The following is a 16,392-nucleotide window of genomic DNA, read 5'->3' as shown; positions in this document are numbered from 1 at the left end:
CCTCCGGGGAATCACCGGTTGTAAAAACAAAGAAACCCCGAACAGAGCAGAGTCTACAAGCAAAAAGGGAAAGCAACAGAGTCCGTAATAAAACCAGAATCAACACTGGATTGGCTTTTCAGAGGTGGCGACAACTCCAAGATCTGAAAGGATTTAAAAATGACCCAGAGATGGCTTTTTCTTACTCAACGGCTAAGACATTTTATTGATATGGTTTATGTATAGTTGTGTAATCACACACACACGTCTGTGTAGTGAAATACAATAATTATACTGTAATCGGTGCAGAATTTTCACTTGCTAGCACACGTGTGTATTTTTCTTTATAATGGCAATAATTTATATAAATTAATCCTTTAGTCCTAGGCTTGCCAAGGACATGTGAGTCTTGAAATGATGTTGACCACTGGTTGGTAACAATGACAATCTTTAATTAGTTACTATCGTAATCTATTTGTCCAGAATATCCTGCAGTTATAAAAACTTTACAACATTTGACCTTATCAGACTAGCAATCGTTATGCCTAATGTTAACGAACGCTGCCTAACTTTTATAATGTCATTTATTTCAAAACATCAATGTTTCCAATAAGTCAAACAGCATAAGGCCTGCTCAGATGACATGTTTTCAGATATCCGTCTTTTCCTTTCTTTCGCTATTTATTTGTCCATTCACTCTGATAAAACTTACGTCATTACCAAAACAGTGTTCTTCCACAAAATACATGCAGTTTTATTTTTTAGAGGGCCAAAAGTTACATAGTGTAGCTTTCTACTTTCTGAGCCCGATATAGTCCTTTAAGCCAACACTGTGGCTCCGGACTGATTCCACAGAGGGGTGCCAGAAGCAAGTTGTGAAGCGAGTTGTTTTCAGCACTACAGGATGTAATAGAGTGAAGATGAATGCATGTTTTTCATAAAGCACCTCAACATGCTCTCTCTGATTCCCTGTCACATGGAGCTTACTGAAATTACAACAAGAGTAGGGTACAATGGGACTAAAGGCTCCACGGGGTAAAAGGCTTGTCTGATTTTATTTTCACCCCAAAAAATAAATAGCCGCAAAAACTACCACAGCACTTTTCTAAACACCTGTTTGTCACTATACACTGGTTTATTTTGAGGTAATATGATCGAAGTTTTTAAAGTTTTTTTTTTTTTTTTTTGCAAATTTATGTAGCTAATGAATGTCCTGGAAATTATCACATTTATTTTGAGACAAAATACTTATTTATAATTTCCAGTTGTGTTTCAGGTCATTAAATCAAACATTTTCAATAACTGTCCAATAAGTAAAAGGATAGTATTTGGGGTAAAAAGCCCCCCTGTTGCAGGGGCTAAAGGCCCCTATAAAACACATTGTTTTTTTAAGTGGGGGGAATAGATTTGTTATAAAAAAAAAAAAATTCAAAGTGGGCTCACATTGACTCATCCAATCATAACAGAGATTAGTTTATTTATAGAATACTTGAGACGTAAAAGAAAATGTCAGATGTGTTAAACAGTTAACTTTTTTCTGAAATACACTGGCGGCCAAAAGTTTGGAATAATGTATTTTGCTGTTATGGAAAGAAATTGGTACTTTTATTCACCAAAGTGGCACTCAACTGATCACAATGTATAGTCAGGACATTAATAATGTGAAAAATTACTATTACAATTTGAAAAAAAAAAATTCAGAACTTCTTAAACTACTTCTCATCAAAAAATCCTCCACGTGCAGTAATGACAGCTTTGCAGATCTTTGACATTCTAGCTGTCAGATTGTCCAGATACTCAGGTGACATTTCACCCCACACTTCCTGTAGCACTTGCCATAGATGTGGCTGTCTTTGCAACCTTACTGTCTAGCTGATACCACAAAAGCTCAATGGGGTTAAGATCCATAACACTCTTTTCCAATTATCTGTTGTCCAATGTCTGTGTTTCTTTGCCCACTCTAACCTTTTCTTTTTGTTTTTCTATTTCAAAAGTGGCTTTTTCTTTGCCATTCTTTCCATAAGGCCTGCACCCCCGAGTCTTCTCTTTACTGCTGTACATGAAACTGGTGTTGAGCGGGTAGAATTCAATGAAGCTGTCAGCTGATGACATGTGAGGCGTCTATTTCTCAAACTAGAGACTCTGATGTACTTATCCTCTTGTTTAGTTGTACATCTGGCCTTCCACATCTCTTTCTGTCCTTGTTAGAGCCAGTTGTCCTTTGTCTTTGAAGACTGTAGTGTACACCTTTGTATGAAATCTTCAGTTTTTTGGCAATTTCAAGCATTGTATAGCCTTCATTCCTCAAAACAATGATTGACTGACGAGTTTCTAGAGAAAGCTGTTTATTTTTTGCCATTTTTGACCTAATATTGACCTTCAGACATGCCAGTCTATTTCATACTGTGGCAACTCAAAAACAAACACAGACACTGTTAAGCTTCATCTAATGAACCAAATAGCTTTCAGCTGTGTTTGATATAATGACAAGTGATTTTCTAGTACCAAATTAACAATTTAGCATGATTACTCAAGGATAAGGTGTTGGAGTGATGGCTGCTGTCTAGATTTGATCAAAAATGACTTTTTTCAAATAGTGATGGTGCTGTTTTTTACTTCAGTAATGTCCTGACTATACTTTGTGATCAGTTGAATGCCACTTTGGTGAATTAAAGTACCAATTTCCTTCCAAAACAGCAAAATCTGTACATTATTCCAAACTTTTGGCCGCCAGTGTAGTTATTTTGTGTAAGCATCATCTTAATTTGTTACTCAAAAAAGCATGCTGCTGTCTCAAAATTATTTGCATTAGTTGACTAATTGTGCCCTTTAACTATTGCCCCGGTATTTACACAATATCACTTTAAACCCCCTAGGGGCATTTTACCCCAAGTGTGGGGTAAAAAGCTCCTTCACCACCTTTTTTTTTTTTTTTTTAAACTGAATTTTTATAGAAACAATCCTCCGTTATTACTTCTTTCACACAAATTATGTTGACCTATCAATATTCAATATAAAAAAAAAATATATATATATATATATATATATATATATATATATATATATATATATATATATATATATATATATTTTTTTTTTTTTTTTTTTTTTTTACCTTGATACATTTTGTGACTTTTTGCTAAATTTCCTTAAGAGGTGTCTTTAGCACCATTGTATTCTACCACGTGAGCAAAAATAATGGTAAAAGAGTGATTTGGGGTGTTTTCAGACATGTAGCTTGCTTCATTTGTTCTGAAACAGGAGATAAAATTGTTAGATTGTTGCATTTTCTTCATGGTTTTGTTCAAGGTTATATTTTAAAAACAGCCCAAAACAGTAAAAATTCAGTTGTGGTTATTTTTGGCATCATTAGGTGCTTTTGCAGATACAAATCATTAGCTGACCTACAGATTTCTTCTTCATCCAGGTGGTCTCAGACCGATTATTTTGGTGCAGATCCGAGTGTGATTCCCATGTTTGTATATGCCTATAGGAAACAAACCAAGGGAGAAAACGCACAAGGTTCCGAAACAAATGCTCCAAATGAACCAGGTGTGCAATTCATGGAGTAATTTTACCTTGGGAAAGTGTGTGATTGCGTATTTATCCCCTTGAGGCTTGATGTAGAATGAATATGTCCATACGCCTCTTTCAGCGAGTAAGAATGACGTTCAAGAAAAACAGACTGTTGTGGCTCCGCTATCTGATGTCATTTGAGTGTAGGAAATAAAAAGGCAGGAAAAACGCTTGGTGACAGAATCACTATGGATTTCAATCAGTGTTTGGATGATCTGCAGCTGAGTGCAATCGCATATGAAAATGTTCAGATGAGCTTGACGTCTTGTCAGTTCTTCAATATAAGAAGCTCATTGGTCAGTTGAATGTCACTCGAAAAATCAGCAAGTGTGGTGCCGGTTTAAGTGGTTCGTGCATGTGCTCTGATGTATTCAGCAGTGATCAAAAGTAAGGCTTAAATTGTTCTCAGATCCACCCAACCCATCTCCCCATCATTTCCTATCATCTCCTGACTATCTCTGTCAATAAAAAGTCTAAAACAACAAAACACTTCTACGAACAAGCAATTAAAGGTGCTGTAATCAATTTCAGCCATTTGGTTAACTTCTGCCAGACTTTGCAACTGAATTAGACCCCCATTGCTTAAAACACACACCCTTTCAAAATGATTGAGCATTTATGAGTCCAGAACTGTTTCAGATACTGATTTGATTTCTCAAGAAACCAATTCCAATGATATTGGTCAGATAACAGCGACATTTTATGCATAGTAGTAAAACAAAATCACTTACAGCAACTTTAATGATTATATATTGGAAGAAATATATATATGCACTTAGTAAATACTTTCTTATAACATAATCATTACATAATAGTTATTTCAGACATGTACCAACAACTCGCCAGCTGGGCAAACCCACGTCAATTAAGCGCTGAAGAATTATCTCTTCTGGCACTAGGTCAGATTTACCTTACCTAACACTGAATGAAAAGCATCAAGACCTTCAGTTTTAAAGTGGAACCAGCCTCAGGAGGCAAAATGTATTTTTCTCAACACCTGGCCACTGTGACCTTCCACAGAACTAGATTATAAACAAAGGTAAACAGGCATATTTAAACATCAAAATGAGATTGTATTGTTGCAGGACGTGTAGAATGTCAGGTATGTGTCAGCGCCTAAATTTCTTCTAGCTTTACTTTTCAAATAAACAATGCATGTGCTTAATAAAAACAAATGACGGGAAGACAAAAATGAGGAAAGACATGACAAGTCACACCCATCTAAAGAAAAAAAGCACGCGAAAGACAGAGAAACCCATGAGTTTTGACCCATTTTCCAAAGAGCAAAAACACAATATGTCACAAAAGCGTGATGGTGTCTGATTTGCGAGGCAAATGTTCTGGAGGAACCAGATGCTTGTGGAGCCATTGAAAACACGTAAAAGGGCAGGGATGACGTTTCCATGGAAAAAGGCAAGCGAGTCTGTTTACCAACGTTGAGTCACCCAGCGTGTCATGTGAGACTGACCCATATAATGTCTTCTTTTATTTTCCATACAATGAAAGTGAATGGTGACTAAGGCTAACATTCTGCCTTCAGGTTTGAAACAACATGAGGGTGAGAAAATGAGTAAATACATTTTGGGTGAACTATCTCTTTAAGATTGGCTTAACTTTCTTTCCGTTTGAGCTCCCTAATACCCCTGTGCTCTATAGCAACATAAATTAATAATAAAAGTAATTTTAAAATTAATCAATTATTTGCACTTCAAATTCTTTTAATATGTTAATATTAAACCCATAAAAAGGGAGAAGAATCTCACTGACTTACATTAAAGGAGGAACCTAAGCCATATGTGAGATCAACAATATCATATATGCCCTAGCAACCACTGACAACACATTAGCAACCTCATAGCAACCACCCCCCACACCTTAGCATTGTGGAGGTGATTTTTGCACAGGCAAGTCACAGCATGTAGTTCATGATTTATACTTGTTGCTGATAATTTGTTTCACCGCATCTAGTCACAAAACGTCACAAGGAGACAAAGAATTTGTTTCTATGATAAAATAAATGAAGCTTTATTAATCTTGAATCAGCGAAAGGTAGAGAAAGAGACAGAAGGATGTATAGACAGAAAGCAACTGGTCACTAATATCATCCAGATTTCATCAAACAAAGGCCATGGAAACAAAGCATTCGTATCTGGTGGCCTACTTTTACTATAAACCCCCCACAGACTCGCTCTTACCCACCACGGGCTCTAACTCACCCCTCACTGGCTTCCTGTCTGTCTCTCATATGATTAGGTGGATTAAAAACCTCAATGTTAGAGTCAACAAAGCTTATTTGAGATAATTGTTAGCATTTAAAATTGCCAAAGAATTAAGTATTTGTAGTGTAGAAATATTAAATAAAGTGAATTAAGAAAGAAGGTGTGATGAGGAGGAGGGCGTGGCCGTGCCGTGAGGATGCACGGCGCTGTGCATCCTCATGGCCCGGCCACGCCTTCCTCCTCGTCACAGAAGGTCATAAAGAGGACAACAAAAGAAAGGGACACAATAATAAAAAAAAAAAACAGACACATGGATAGATAGATAGATAGATAGAATCACAGACAGACAGACAGATAGACACTGACGATTTGCATCTAAAAGATATTGATTACTATCCATAATTACTATGGCTGAACCTTTATCTGCTGATTTATGACAATATTCCGGTTTGTTTTCAAAAACTTTAAAGTCCTACGTTGTTCTGTTGCTATCTTATCAATACAACCTTGATCATTAAAATATCTAAAAAGGAAATGTATATATCTTTGCATCATTTTCTTGATAAAAGGGGAAACATTTTCCTCTGGTGTTTCCCATACAGATTTTTCAATACATGGGACAGAGGAAAATTTATTATTAAAACCAAAGTGGTCTAAAATATTTTCTATAATCGATAGACAGATGGACAGACAGACGGATGGATAGAAAAGAGTGACAGACAGACAGACAGACAGACATTAAATGTCCTGCTCTGTTTCACTTTTAATGTCTTTCTGTCTCTTTTCCTGCTTTGATTTCTTTCTTCTCTCTCTCTCTCTCTCTCTCTCCCTCTCGCTCTCTCTCTCAAACACACATACCTTTTGTTCTCTTCTGTCCTTCCTCACACAGTAGCACTCCATCCTTCAAAACAAAACACCATTTTTCCATTTTGTCCGTCTCCATGGTTACAGCTCTGTTCTACTTCCTTTTATTACCACCATTCTCCTTGAGTTCAACAAGACAATTTCCGTCTCAGTGTTTCCTCTCTCTCTCTCTCTCTCTCTCTTGCTCGCTCTGTCTTGAGACTTCTCAAACTTCAGGGGTCATTCAGAGGTTACACTGTTTCATTTCAATCTCTGCCCACTATCAGATTCTAGAGAATCATTGAATTCTATATGGGAGTAAGCGAGAAAGAGGCGAGGTATTGGCAAGAAACAGAAAGATCTGATAAGTTTCGGTGGTCAGTGCTTATGTAACAGCCCTCTGCAGTGTAAGCACTAGATTTGCATTTTCACACAACACTTGAGCTGATGTAAGACTTCAAATCAGTATTCACAGCAAGCGATGCATGCAGCAGGGCCATGCGAGAGCAGTCACAGCATATATGGTAATTACCCGACACTCTCTGACAGCAAGCAGAATGCTCTCTATACTGTGTTACAATAACACAACTGCATCAGGTTGATAGATAGAAGGATAAACAGATGGACGGACGGATAGATATGAGGTGGGTGGACGGACGGACAGAAAGGCAGGTATATGAATAGGTGGACAGACAGACGAATGGACAGACAGACAGACAGACAGACAGATGGATAGATAGATAAAAAAGAGTGATTGACTGACAGACAGATGTTGTCTGCCATGCTTTCAAGCACACAGGCCACAGAGAGACATTTTTATAGTCATAATATAATAATCCATCTCATAAAGAGGAGGCAGAAGAGAAAGCCTGCTGTTCATTTGTTTATGAAAATGAGATGTGATTTCAGAGGAACATCTGCACAGTGGGACAGTGCATGTGCAAAACAAATATTACAGTAAATCCACAGAGTATAAAATCTGTCACTCATTAACACTATTATCTCTTCACAGCATCACACACCATTTATGTGTATTATTGAATACTTTACAAACTGTTTATTTTGTGTATACATTTTCAAACACTGAAGCCACACTTAAAATGTGTGAATGTCATTTTCATTGCATTTTATAACAAATGATCAAACCAAGTGACTGTGGAGAGTGAGGCCAGGAGAGGAAGTACGGTAAGGATTGACACCAATGGGAAAATTATCTTTGACAGCTGTTTTGGGTTAGCAGTGAGAGCTGGAGGGAGATAAAGGAGCAGCCAGAGCCGCTGTGGAGGAGGGAAGGACCTGAGTCCAAAGACGATGCTGCCTTCGCTGAGAGAGCATTTACAGTATGTTTATTGAGCATTAGAGTTAATTGAGCATTTGAGTTTGTGGTTACGCTGAAAAGCGTCAGAAAATAAAGAACACTAAAGTGTGTCAGCTGGATTCGGCTTCCTCATTTCCTCTGAGACTGACCAGAAATGTGTCACAGTGACATTTACAGTTTTTGACAGAAAATACACAAGCACATTTTAAAAGCAAAATTACTGTTTAAAGACAAGACTCTGTCAAACTTAGTAGAACATGTCAATAGTTAATCATACATTTTTAAGTGTGGCTAAAGTGTCCAAATACTTTTTGGGGCCACTGTCTATTGAACAGTTTATTGTCTGTTGAACAAATTAGTCAAATTCCTTGTACAAGCTACTTACCCATCAATCAAAGTTTGATTTTCCAACTTCATCTGAGTTAAAGAAAGATCTTATGTTTTCAGAATGGGAAAATAGTGAAACCTGCTCAACAGGTGAATCAACTGAATCAATCTCTGAATCAATAGGTGGTAAAATGATTTCATGTGGATTTTTCTATGCTGAATTACTGTATTTCTTAAAACATGAACTGATAATTTGGCATAAAATCCTCAAATTTACATTGTCTGAATACAATGCAGTGTTTTGAGAGTCTCTGCACTTCTGAGCAATGGGAAATGGCAAGTATGTTAAAATACATGTTCTAGTTCCTCAAAAATAACGTTGAGTAGATTGCAGTGGATTAACTGCTGATAAAAAACACAGAAGTAACATAAATAAAATAAAAAAACCTATTTTAAATATCTCTAGAGAAAGGGAGGATTTGAAACATATAATCTATAACCTATAACAGAACATACTATAAATGCTTTTCTCACAACAGCCACACATTTAGCACACTTATCTTGTATTTTAGATGGCACACGGCTGAAATGTATATGGTGATTTTAGCCATGAAAAATTACAAACCTTTAGCTTTATTTCTCACATAAAAGCATAAAAACCCTAGTTTTCTGAACCAAAATTCAGAGATACAGCAGAATATGCCAGCACTCTTGTCCGCACAAGAACAACAATAGTTTGTAGCGGAACACTATGTAATAAATAATAAAGAAGAGAGAAAACAAGAATGTTATAAATAAAACAGTTCAGGAGGTAGCTGATCTTGCTATATATTTTGCTATGTATATAGATATAATAAATGAAGGAATACTGCTGTGTCAGCATCAGGCAGGGTCCAAAATCAACCCTCATCAAGTGCTAAATAAAAGGAAAAATGAGTTACTTGCCAATTGGTCACTAACTCTAGTAGGAACTGCAGCATTACATAGTCTGATACAAATTGTGTACTAAAGAAAACATTTGTCATGACTTGCACAATATATTTATTTAGTATTAACTACTTACATTTTTTTAAATAAAGCAAAATACGTAGAGAGTCATTAGAGAGCCTAGCAGGGGCGCATTAACGCACGAGCTTACACGGGCTGAAGCCCAGGGGCCCACAACTCCCATGGGGCCCATCACATGGCGTCCGCCACCCCATTTCCCCCATCCATGTTCAGGGGAGGAGCGCGTCTAAATGCTTTCAGCGGGAGACGCAGTTGTTGACACGGAGATGGTGTGCAACCATTAAAGGCATCTGTGTAGCGCATGTTCAACGCACAGTAGTTCCACAGCCCCACAATATTAATACAAATGACTAATATATCATGTCGATTTCCTGTGCAACAATGGTGAAATCTCATATGTGTGTACACATACATATTATACATGCTATTTGTTTCAAAGGTGGCGCTGATGTACATTTGACATTGCTATTTGATGAAGAAACAACATGGAAGTAAACTATAGCAAGTGTAACACATGAACAGTATGTACTACTGAAATTCTGTAAGTTGTGCATCTTTTTAGACTCAACAGGTGCATGAGAAAATACATACAGTATGCGTAGCTTATGTGTTATGTGTAGCTCAAGATGTGTTTGACAGCTAGCTGCATCTCATCAAATTTCAGCGTGAAAGTGATTAATCCTGTACTAGATTTGTTGCATCATCTCTTTGAAAAATAAAACATCAATATACTGTATAACAGAATATATTCTATTCTATTATTTTCTAACTGTCTTAAAAAAGCTTTGAAAATTTTTACAGTATCTGGGCATTTTATAGATCCATTAGTGATAGATATATGTCCCGGGTCGCTAAAGACCTGAGAATGTAATAATGTTTGGTGAAATATCCATGCATTTTAGGGTTAAAACAATACGCCCCTTAGTGAAAAAAAAAAAAAACCTTCTATTCTTCCATCAAGTAATATAGTTCAACAAAGGCCACTGTGTTACCCAAAACAATCTGGCACATTAATCTAAAAACAAGCGATAAGTGGCCACTTTTGTACCTATTTTGGCTATTTTACAACAGCTTTGAACATTGCTCATCCAATCAGAATTTAGAGCCGGAACAATCTGTTTTATAATGACTTTTACATTAATCCAAGCTCATATAGACATTTGGCTGGAAAATACCACAAAAAGCAGCAATCTAGCTCCAGGCCCTCCATTTGTAGAGCATGATTGAAGTCCAAAATGCTCCTCTTCCCCACTTCGTCTTCAGAACGACACACTGACATACTTACCCCAAACAGCAATGTCACATTGATGGAGATATAGGTAATTTTATGTACCTGATTCTCCTAAAGAACTGTGCATCTGACCTACTTTAGATGTTCTGTCCAGAAGAATAGATGTAGTTCAGCACAGTCCATTCATAAAAGACAGAAATTGGTCATCCATTTATGACCTCTTTCAATCATAGAGACCCCAGACTCTGACCCTAGACTGTGTCATAATTATTTGCTGCTTTTGTCCCTGGCGATTTCTAAAGATGGGAGAAAATCAATTTTAGAATAGAAAGAAAAAAAAAAAAAAAAGAATGGCTTGGAAAAACACTGCTTTGATTCACTACATTCAAACTAGAATGTGGCCTAAAGAAAAATAAAGAAAAGGAAAAGAGAGAGGAAGAGAGAAACAAAAAGGGGGCGAGAGAGAAAAACAATTTAGAGAGAAAGAAATTAAGTTGTACTAAGGTGGACGTGAATAAGACTGACTGTAATTCTTCATGCAGCCAGCAGCTTTCGCCAAGTGTCCTGATTAGCAGAATTAAAGGAATAGTTCACCCAAAAATGAAATCTCTCATCATTTACTCACCCCCATGCCATCCCAGATGTGTATAACTTTCTTTCATCTGCTGAACAAAAACAAACATTTTTAGAAGCATATCTGAAGCTCTGTAGGTCCATACAATGCAAGTCAACAGGGTTCAAAACTTTGAAGCTCAAAAAGCACATAAAGGCAGCACAAAAATGCCTTTCTATACGACTCCAGTGGTTAAATAAATGTCTTTAGGGTGAGAAACAGGTCTACATTTAAATCTTTTTTTTTATTTTATTTTTTTATTTGACCATAAATCACTTTCAAATTACCGTCCTAAGCGCTCTTCTCTCCTAAGTGTTCTTCTTGTTTTTCAATTCACATTCTTCATTCATATCGCCACCTACTTGGCATGGAGGATTATTTCTAGTAAAGAAGTACTTAAATATTTATCTCTTTCTCACCCCCACCTATTATATAGCTTCAGAAGACATGGATTAAACCACTGGAGTAGATCTGCACAATTCTGGAATAATTGAGAATCACAATTATTTTGCTTAACATAAAGATCACGATTCTTTTACTATTTTGAAGGAAAAAAAAGTTTTATTTCATGTGACAAAAAATATAGGCTATGAAATAAAAAATAAGTAGGAAATGTAAGATGTAAATTAAAAAAAGAAATATATGAATCAAAACGTCCACAAGAACTCCACAAGTGAAGAGGGTGCAACTAATACATTATAAACCAAACAGCACTGTTATTATTGCAATAATAATAATAATAATAATAAATCCTGTTAAAAGTGCAAAAACTGATCAACTAAAGTGCATAAAAATAGGATTTAGCCTGTTTGTAGTTTAACTTGCTAAAGTAAAATAAAAAGCCAAACGAGAGGAAAAAAAGCCTCACAACAGTTCTGTGTTAACTTGGTGTTGCACTGGTAAATAAATAAGTAAATATGCTTTAAAAAAAAAACACTCATTAAATAAAAAAATGGAGCCGTCAGTATTTCTTTTGTAAACGTTGCTTCAAGCTTTTAAAGTAATTATTCCAGATCCAGTAATTAAATATAGTAAGCAGTGCTTTAAGATTCAGTAACAGTAGCAATTAAACATTAAAAAAATTAAATATTTATTATAAAATAATATAAAAAACATTAAAAAGTAATCTAATGCAAAATAAAACTGCTTAAATTATTGACAGTATTTACTGTGTTATTATTAGATATACATTAATACTACTTTGATGCAGTCAGAATGTCTGAATGCCTATAACAGAGAGCAGCAGGTATATTAGGCCGCATTTACACATCACAGATCCAATATTTTGAAATATAAGATTTTGTCTTGTCTGCTCTTATATTAACAGCTGTGTTTACATTATTATCATGTCAAGAGGGGCATTTAAAAAAAAAAAAGAAAAGAAAAAAAAAATATGAGCATTTGGCTTTTCACGCACACAGCTGCATGCATCACAGGACACGAGTGCACAGGCAGATATATGCAAGTGAGGTTTTGAAAGTAGCCATCTGAAATCAAAAAGCGTACGCATGGCTACCGAACTGAGTCAGAGCTTGATACTGCCGATATCGATAGCTATTAAAATTTTGAACTGAGCAGAGATTTCGTGGCACCCTTAGCCAGTCGTAGCAGCACCCTGCAGTTTGGGAACCACTGCGCTCGACTAACGTCTTTGGCCATTACTTTTCCTAGTTTATTCAACATCTCGTGCAGGAGTGCTGTTTTTAGATGCCATATCAAATAAAAATAACTTCACCCTGTAAAACTCTGCCTTGAATTTCAAAATTAAATTTGACTGCCTTACAACAGCATGCCACTGGAAAATTAACATACATAGCTGAATTGTTGTAGGAGTAAGATTGCGTGGGTGTCTGAATCAAGATCACAATCTTTTAACGATTACTCGTGCAGCTCTACACTGGAGTCGTATGGATTACTTTTATGCTGCCTTTATATGCTTTTTGGAGCTTCAAAGTTTTGGACCCTGTTGACTTGCATTGTATGGACCTACAGAGCTCCACAGAAGAAGTCATGCACATCTAGGATGGCATGAGGGTGAGTAAATGATGAGAGAATTTTCATTTTTGGGTGAACTATACTTCTGTATGTTTAACCTCTGAAAAATGTTTATTATTATTATTTTTTAAATTCTCTGTCTAATAATTATTTTTAATGCACAAACTAAACATTAAAAAATGTTAAAAACATTCCTGATTTACTGTATTTTTTGCATTTCACAATACCCTTTTTATTTCATAACTTCAGACAGTTCTCTTTTCCGAATTACTGCTTGACACACCTTGTAAAAAAGTGCATGTGACCAAAACCTTTAATCAGACCCACACAGCAAGGATGTGGGTGAACTGTCTCACACCATATTTCACATTTAACATCAAAAGTTCAGTCAAAACCCAATTCATATCAGCAGAGGGAAGACACAGTCTAACAAGTCATGCAAGACACTGCCTACTCTTTTCTGTTGAAAACTCAACACTTGTCACACCACTGAGTGCAACGTTTTTTTAAAGTTTTAAAGGAAGAAAGAGCTAAACCATGGTAAGTTGTTTTTGTTGTCAACCAACAGTAAAAAGAAATAAAAACTGGAAGTGTGTGTGTGTATATATATATATATATATATATATATATATATATATATATACACACACACAAACAAAACAAGAGACAGCAAGATTATTCAAGTAGCAGTCAACCTTGTTTTCTTATTGTGACAACTGAAGATTTTTTTTTTAATTCTAAAACAGGACAAGGATAGTATAAATATTTGCTAAGTAAATTAGTTAAAACAGCTTACGTGGTATTTTTGTGCAGCACTTTTGTAATACATTTGCTGTATTTTCTATTCCAGTTTGAACCTAGGAGCAACAGCTAACTCATAATCATATTCATAGATAAATGCTGTAAAAAGCACCATTAGTTAAAGTAATATTTGTAATGAGACTGTAACACAGTAACGGTACTGCTTATCATTTTGAAAGCAAGGCACCAGTAATGTTATGATTTTGGATTTATGGGCTTGAAGTAAATGATTACATATCTGAAATAGGTCTACACAGCCTGCAAAATATACAAAATTGTTACATAACAACATTATATTTAATGGACAGTTGACTGAGGGATGTCTACTTTTGTTAATCTACTTTTAAAGATTAATCATAACTAATCAATGGCTGCTTGCATCTCAAAATGTTAAAAATGATCTGATACACTGCCTAACCACAACAGGCTAAGCTGACTCTGCATCTGCACATTTCAACATGCTCTTTTGCACGTAGCTTTATATACACAAGTGAACTCATACACTTGTTCTTTTCTGTCCCAAAAGTCTGAGACCACATCACAAACAAAGCAATGTTATTTTGCACAAAACAATGGGAAATTGAAACTGAACAATCCAATAAGGTTAACATAGCATTAACTGAACAGAAAAATTGGGTCGAAAGAAGCATTTAACAAAATATTTACTTTTAAAAAAGAAGACGTGCTAGGACTTATGAATTGGCGAATCGCTTCAACGTTTATCGGTTCATTTACATCGCTACATACTGTATGTGAGAGTGGACAGTTTCAAGCTGAAGTGTACAAAATACTTTCTCTTGTACTATCTTAATATGCAGAGACAGTTATAAGCTATTCATAACTTGATTTTCCCCGTTAACACTGTGGCTCTATAGCATTTTCAATACTGCTGTTTGATTCAGTGGCCCGCAGATTTATGAAACGTACAACGACAGGGGAAGACTCATTCATATTTATGATGAAAGTGCTACCAGATTATTTAGCAGAGACGGTCCACTTCTATTTAAATGAATGGGAGAAATTGGAACGCCCAACCAAGAAGCTCTAGCGCCCAACGGTAAACGGGAAGTCCCGCCTTACAGGTAAAAGAGCCAATCACCTTTTAAATACAGATATCGCCTGGCAAGCAACTCGCTAACGCGCATGCGCATTAGCTGTACAAGTTGGGAAAATTGTGTGTTTTAACGTAATATGAGGTAAAGACACCCCATTTATGATTCCAATAGGTTTAGGGTTGGGTTGTAGTTTCTCTGAACAATCAGGTAGCACTTTCCTGATGAATATTACTGATTTGTCCTATCAGATATCACTTTTCTCATGAATCAGTTTCAGACAATCTTGTTAATGAACTGATAACATCGTAGCATTTTATCATGATATATCTATAGGCCTATTGCTGGGGCACGTTACTGGAAAAGCTACATTATTTTCAAAACCGCTGTCTCAAACATATGAAACCTCTGCAAGCTGCTTCCTCAGTGAAACAACTTCTAACTATTTTTACATCATGTTTGAATCTCTTGCAGTTTGCATTCAACTGTAGTGCAGCAACAGACACCACGTTTGAGCGTGTGGCCTACCTGCCCGTGTTCATTGTGGGCCTTGTCTTCAACGTCGCGGCTCTCTGCATCTTCTGTCGCATCAAACACAAACACTTGACCGACACGCACATCTACATGCTCAACTTGCTGGTTGCCGATTTCTTGGCCATTTTCTTCCTGCCATTCAGGATATTTGAGGCCTTCTGTCCTCTAAAAAAGACTGGACTCTGCACGTTTCTACTGTGCACCCAATACTCCAACATGTACGGCAGTATCTTCACCATTGCAGCTATCAGCATGCACCGGTTTATAGCCATCAGGTTCCCGTTTTTGATCAAGGCCATGGTCACTAAACGTAAAACAATCGCCACCTCAGTGTGCATTCTCATCTGGCTGTTTATCTTGGTGATATGTGCAAGTTTCCATGAAAATCTTCTCCCAGTACACTTAGAAACATGTTATGATCTAAAGTTGCAAGATAAGCTCAAGCTGACCTTCTTCCTGCTTTTAGAAATAGTTGGATATTTTATACCAATAACCATCGTCATGTTTTGCTCCTCACAAACAATTTACATCCTTGTGAAATCCCTTCAGCATGTTGAGGGGAGGAGTAGAGTGGAGAGGAGAAACATTGCTGCTGTTATTGCTGCTAACATGTTCACATTTATAGTTTGTTTTGCACCTGTTCATATTGGTCTTTTGTTTCAATATTTATCAAAAGATTCCAGCAATATATTTATAAAAGCTTTTCTTGATGTCGCTGAGTGGATAACTACTACCAATTGCTGTCTGGATTCCATTGGGTATTACTTTTTGCTGAAAATAGTTAATAAAAAAGGCAATAGTTTGTCTTGATTGCTAAGTGACTGTGATCTAAATCAAGGGTCGGCAACCAATGCTGGCACGCGGAGGGGTAATCACTGGCACGTGAAAACGGGTTT

Source organism: Myxocyprinus asiaticus, chromosome 5, assembly GCF_019703515.2.
Source record: "Myxocyprinus asiaticus isolate MX2 ecotype Aquarium Trade chromosome 5, UBuf_Myxa_2, whole genome shotgun sequence".
Taxonomy (NCBI): Eukaryota; Metazoa; Chordata; class Actinopteri; order Cypriniformes; family Catostomidae; genus Myxocyprinus; species Myxocyprinus asiaticus.
The sequence above is the reverse complement of the archived record's forward strand: the minus strand, read 5'-3'. Positions refer to the sequence as shown.